Here is a 6,375-nt window from a genome sequence, read left to right on the forward strand (position 1 = left end):
TCTTCGACTGAACCTCTTGCAGAGTACGTAATGACCCCTAGAGTCCGGGGCTGAAATCGATAGTCATAGTTACTCCCGCCGTTTACCCGCGCTTCATTGAATTTCTTCACTTTGACATTCAGAGCACTGGGCAGAAATCACATCGCGTCATCACCCACCTTGGGCCTTCGCGATGCTTTGTTTTAATTAAACAGTCGGATTCCCCTGGTCCGCACCAGTTCTAAGTCAGCTGCTAGGCGCCGGCCGAGGCAACCCGCCGGAGACCCCGCGTAAACGGGGCCAGCGAGCACCGTAGCTGGGGAGATCCGCGAGAAGGGCCCGGCACGCGTCCAGAGTCGCCGCTGCCAACCACCAACCAGACCCCCACCGATCCACCTTCGGGACGCCGACGGACACCACCCCAATGAACCCCCATAAGCAGCCCCTTGCGAGACCACAAACGAGAGCCCACGAGATGGGCCGCACAACGAACTTCCAGCAGTGGCGAGAGAAAGGAGGCGGAGCAACTGCTCCCCCAGCCGCGGCTCGAGCCCAGCCCCGCTTCGCACCCCAGCCCGACCGACCCAGCCCTTAGAGCCAATCCTTATCCCGAAGTTACGGATCTGACTTGCCGACTTCCCTTACATACATTAAGGGAACATTTCGGCATTTCGTGTATGATCAGTGAGAAAGTCCATATTGCAAATGTACGGTCCCTTACCCGACGTCCGAAATCGTTTGTAAAATTCGCGGTCGGCGTCGGGACGTGCGGTAGGGCCGGACCTACCGGGAAGTCGTCGAATGAACTTTGTCGGACTTTCGGTTCCCGTTTAAAAAAAAAAACAAGTTTCGGACCGTTTTTCCGCCGTCCCGGACACTCCCACCAGATGGCATACGGAATCATATGGCAATTTGGCAAAACATCACGAATCGCGACGGGGCCTTATCTCAAAAACTGAAAATATTTCGAAGCCGAAACTTGGCGAGCGTAGGTTTGGCTCAAGGGGCAGTTGGCCCCGAACGGGATGGCGTCTAGGCCTCGACGGTTTTTGAGCTACGGCCATTTTTCTGGGATTAAAGGCTTAAAATGGAAGTAGAGAAATTATTTTTCCACTTCGGGTCAAAGCCAAGGAGCCTCCGGTGTCAATAAAAAAAGAACCAGCCATTTATCTATCGTCATTTAAGAGAAACGGAACAATGACAAATTGGTGATGGTCACAAATAGGCGTTTTTTTTTTTTCAACGGTTACAGATCCAGTTGCAGGGTGTTCATACGAATCTTTTTAAAGTGTGCTGCGGAGCTCTGCGACATTTCTGTGATTTTCTATGATTTTCTGAAATAACACAATAACCGACCATTAGAATAGTAGGCCCAAAATGAAGCCTGCCCCACAATGTCATTTGCTTTTGAGTGACAGTGAGAGAACCGTTAGGGTGAGAAGAAAAATTCCACCACATGAATGTTCCTAAGGTCCTCCCGATCTCAACAAGCCTAACCTTGACCGTGTGGCATTAACCCTTCACAGTAAAACAGGGTTTTTTGATCTCACAGATTACAGTTTCATCTCTCCCCATAGGAATACATTGCCTGCACCCCTAATTTCAACCTGAGGCCTATGTGGGTTATGAATGCCGTATGAACCTGTCTTCGGTACCAGTCCATCAGGCCACTATGAGGTCTACCTGTGTCGATTCTAAGCTTCCTGGACCAACCGGAAGTGGTTCAAATGCCCCTAAAAGTGTTTACCCATACACTGCATGCAGTTTGATAGACATAGTGCATTCAACCCTGTGTAGATCAGTCAATTCTTAACGTAAGGACTTAAAACTCAGGATTCTGTAACAGCATACCCCAATGAGGATATGTGGTGACTTATAGCTTCCTGTGCCAACCGGAAGTGCCATAATTGGTGTCTCAGGGGCTGTTTCGAAGGGTTAAAAAATTCAGATCTGTCCAAAACTTCATATATGTGATTAGGCAACCCCCATGAACTGTAAATCAGTCATTTTTCCCAAAAAAAATCAAAGGAAAAAAAAATTGCACTAAAACACAACTTGGATGGAGGGACGTATTGGGGTGCGTAGAGACAGACAGTGGCCGCAATAGTTAGCTTTGTTCGAGCTAAAAAAGAACGGTCGGACCTAGAGTTCCGAAACTTTAGAAACCTGTTCTAGACCTCCGGGCCATGGTGCGTGACGAGTTACGTGGCTCTAGATGGTTCTCGGACCGAGAAACAGCCTCGTACATTCGCAATAACTTCAATTCATTTTTGCATCACGAAAATGACGACGTTTAGAAAAGTCTCAGAGACGCAAGGCTAGGTGCGTTGAAACCGGCTCGGCCCATAGAGACGGACCCCAAAGTTTCTGTCCGATAGCTTGTTCAAGGACCCCGTAGCAAGGCATGGAAATAAGTGGATTTTCAGCACCAATTAGGGTTTTTCTCGGACACCAAATGACCTATCGAGCCGAAACTCGGGATTCGGGGTCGCCTCACATAGGACTTCACATAATGTCCGAACTGGACCCGCAGCTAGAACGTAACTATGTGTTTTACCTTTTTATTATGTTTTCAACTAGAGGCGCTGTGAATTATGGGCCTGCTCTGACATATGTGATAGTTGGCTACTAAATGAGTAGGAAAAAGTGGGTTTGGTGTCAATTGATATCCATTTGGTGTCATAATGACATCTAATTGACTGATGGACACTGACTTGCTAGTTGACTTTTGTACATTTGCAATATGTTTAAACGGAGAGGGACCATCACCAAAATGGCATTCTGAAATCAACACAAAAAATGGCATCACCATAGTCTCCAGACTGTTCTGAGTTCAACGAGCTATCCCGCTTGACCGTAGCTTGCTCGGTCTAGGCGCAGCGACCATTACAATAGTAGGCCCAAAATGAAGCCTGCACCACAATGTCATTTGCTTTTGGGTGACAGTGAGAGAACCGTTAGAGTGAGAAGAAAAATTCCACCACATGAATGTTCCTAAGGTCCTCCCGATCTGAACAAGCCTAACCTTGACCGTGTGGCATTAACCCTTCACAGTAAAACAGTGTTTTTTGATCTCACAGATTACAGTGTCATCTCTCCCCATAGGAATACATTGCCTGCACCCCTAATTTCAACCTGAGGCCTATGTGGGTTATGAATGCCGTATGAACCTGTCTTCGGTACCAGTCCATCAGGCCACTATGAGGTCTACCTGTGTTGATTCTAAGCTTCCTGGACCAACCGGAAGTGGTTAAAATGCCCCTAAAAGTGTTTACCCATACACTGCATGCAGTTTGATAGACATAGTGCATTCAACCCTGTGTAGATCAGTCAATTCTTAACGTAAGGACTTAAAACTCAGGATTCTGTAACAGCATACCCCAATGAGGATATGTGTTGATTTATAACTTCCTGTGCCAACCGGAAGTGCCATAATTGGTGTCTCAGGGGCTGTTTCGAAGGGTTAAAAAAGTCTGATCTTTCCAAAACTTCATATGTGTGATTAGGCAACCCCCATGAACTGTAAATCAGTCATTTTTCCCAAAAAAAATCAAAGGAAAAAAAAATTGCACTAAAACACAACTTGGATGGAGGGACGTATTGGGGTGCGTAGAGACAGACAGTGGCTCCAATAGTTAGCTTTGTTGGAGCTAAAAAAGAACGGTCGGACCTAGAGTTCCGAAACTTTAGAAACCTGTTCTAGACCTCCGGGCCATGGTGCGTGGCGAGTTACGTGGCTCTAGACGGTTCTCGGACCGAGAAACAGCCTCGTACATTTGAAATAACTTCAATTCATTTTTGCATCACGAAAATGACGACATTTAGAAATGTCCCAGAGTCGCAAGACTAGGTGCATTGCGAACGTCTCGGCCCATATAGACAGACCCCAACGTTTCTGTCCGATATCTCATTCAAGGACCCCGTAGCAAGTCATGGAAAATAGTGGATTTTCAGCACCAATTAGGGTTTTTCTCGGACACCAAATGACTTATCGAGCCGAAACTTGGGATTCGGGGTCGCCTCAGCTAGGCCAACACATAACATAAGAAATGGACCCGCAGCTAGAACGTAACTACGTGTTTTATGGTTTTTTTATGGTTTGTACCGAAGGCGTTGTGAATTTTGGGCCAGCTCTGAAGTATGTAATAGTTGGCTACTAAACGAGTTGGAAAAAGTGGGTTTGGTGTCAGTTTGTATCAGTTTGGTGGTCAGAATGATATCTAATTGACTGATGGACTCTTGTCCACTTGACTCTTGTACATTTGCAATATGATTCTATAGTGAAAAAACATCACCAAAAGCGACATTCTGAAATCAACCCAAACGAGCGATTGAGATGACCCAGAATCACTGCAAAGCCATCCCGAGTTCATCGGGCCAGTCAATTTCACATTCCTGCAGGATTTTTATAGCATGACAAATTCGTGATGGTACCTGCCCATTAAAACATATTGCAAATGCACAGTGACTTTGAAAAAGTAAGAAACAAAAAAAAATACATCTAAAATTTTTTGAGCATGACAAATTCGTGATGGTACCTGCCCATTAAAACATATTCCAAATGCACAGTGACTTTGAAAAAGTAAGAAACAAAAAAAAATACATCTAAAAATTTTTGAGCATGACAAATTCGTGATGGTAACTGCCCATTGAAACATATTGCAAATGCACAGTGACTTTGAAAAAGTAAGGAAACATAAACAAATTCGATAAACAAATTCGTGATGGTACCTGCCCATTAAAACATATTGCAAATGCACAGTGACTTTGAAAAAGTAAGGAAACATAAACAAATTCGATAAACAAATTCGTGATGGTACCTGCCCATTAAAACATATTCCAAATGCACAGTGACTTTGAAAAAGTAAGGAAACATAAACAAATTCGATAAACAAATTCGTGATGGTACCTGCCCATTAAAACATATTCCAAATGCACAGTGACTTTGAAAAAGTAAGGAAACAAAAAAAAATACATCTAAAAAATTTTGAGCATGACAAATTCGTGATGGTAACTGCCCATTGAAACATATTGCAAATGCACAGTGACTTTGAAAAAGTAAGGAAACATAAACAAATTCGATAAACAAATTCGTGATGGTACCTGCCCATTAAAACATATTGCAAATGCACAGTGACTTTGAAAAAGTAAGGAAACATAAACAAATTCGATAAACAAATTCGTGATGGTACCTGCCCATTAAAACATATTCCAAATGCACAGTGACTTTGAAAAAGTAAGAAACAAAAAAAAATACATCTAAAATTTTTTGAGCATGACAAATTCGTGATGGTACCTGCCCATTGAAACATATTGCAAATGCACAGTGACTTTGAAAAAGTAAGGAAACATAAACAAATTCGATAAACAAATTCGTGATGGTACCTGCCCATTAAAACATATTCCAAATGCACAGTGACTTTGAAAAAGTAAGGAAACAAAAAAAAATACATCTAAAAAATTTTGAGCATGACAAATTCGTGATGGTACCTGCCCATTGAAACATATTGCAAATGCACAGTGACTTTGAAAAAGTAAGGAAACATAAACAAATTCGATAAACAAATTCGTGATGGTACCTGCCCATTGAAACATATTGCAAATGCACAGTGACTTTGAAAAAGTAAGGAAACATAAACAAATTCGATAAACAAATTCGTGATGGTACCTGCCCATTAAAACATATTCCAAATGCACAGTGACTTTGAAAAAGTAAGGAAACAAAAAAAAATACATCTAAAAAATTTTGAGCATGACAAATTCGTGATGGTACCTGCCCATTGAAACATATTGCAAATGCACAGTGACTTTGAAAAAGTAAGGAAACATAAACAAATTCGATAAACAAATTCGTGATGGTACCTGCCCATTGAAACATATTGCAAATGCACAGTGACTTTGAAAAAGTAAGGAAACATAAACAAATTCGATAAACAAATTCGTGATGGTACCTGCCCATTAAAACATATTCCAAATGCACAGTGACTTTGAAAAAGTAAGGAAACATAAACAAATTCGATAAACAAATTCGTGATGGTACCTGCCCATTAAAACATATTCCAAATGCACAGTGACTTTGAAAAAGTAAGGAAACAAAAAAAAATACATCTAAAAATTTTTGAGCATGACAAATTCGTGATGGTACCTGCCCATTGAAACATATTGCAAATGCACAGTGACTTTGAAAAAGTAAGGAAACATAAACAAATTCGATAAACAAATTCGTGATGGTACCTGCCCATTAAAACATATTCCAAATGCACAGTGACTTTGAAAAAGTAAGAAACAAAAAAAAATACATCTAAAATTTTTTGAGCATGACAAATTCGTGATGGTACCTGCCCATTGAAACATATTGCAAATGCACAGTGACTTTGAAAAAGTAAGGAAACATAA

Source organism: Oncorhynchus mykiss, unplaced genomic scaffold (assembly GCF_013265735.2).
Source record: "Oncorhynchus mykiss isolate Arlee unplaced genomic scaffold, USDA_OmykA_1.1 un_scaffold_60, whole genome shotgun sequence".
NCBI classification, from domain to species: domain Eukaryota; kingdom Metazoa; phylum Chordata; class Actinopteri; order Salmoniformes; family Salmonidae; genus Oncorhynchus; species Oncorhynchus mykiss.